Raw genomic sequence first — 493 nt, forward strand, 5'->3', positions numbered from 1 at the left:
CTGTTGAAGTCTGTTTATAAGAAATAAGGGAACAGGCAGAGGTTTTTTTATGAGAAAAATAATTAAAAAACTTAACCCTTTACAAACACACATAACACTTCGAAAGTACCCCCAATTTCGAAAAAAATAACAAAGATTTATGACCAAGAGAACCCCTCAAAAAAGGAAGTTATACAATGACGTTTATTTCAGAGTTTTAAGAAACGATTTTAGTTTACGACGCTACAAGAAGCTTGTTTTTAAAAGTAGCTCTTTGACAAAGTACCCGTCTCCCAAATGCTTTTGTCGATTTCCCATAAATCTATTTATGAAAAAGATAAATTTGCATGGGGGAAATTGGGTTTAAATTTATTAACAAAGTGGGAAAAGACATATAGAATAATAGAGGGGAAAGATAGGAAGTGTAAGTGTGTAAAGGTTATTTGGCCATTTGTCATGAACATGCTTTAAAGGTACTTTATTCATTTATTCCCCAATTTTATGCGAGGGGTTA

The sequence above is a fragment of the Penaeus monodon genome, chromosome 19 (assembly GCF_015228065.2).
Source record: "Penaeus monodon isolate SGIC_2016 chromosome 19, NSTDA_Pmon_1, whole genome shotgun sequence".
In the NCBI taxonomy this organism is placed as follows: Eukaryota; Metazoa; Arthropoda; class Malacostraca; order Decapoda; family Penaeidae; genus Penaeus; species Penaeus monodon.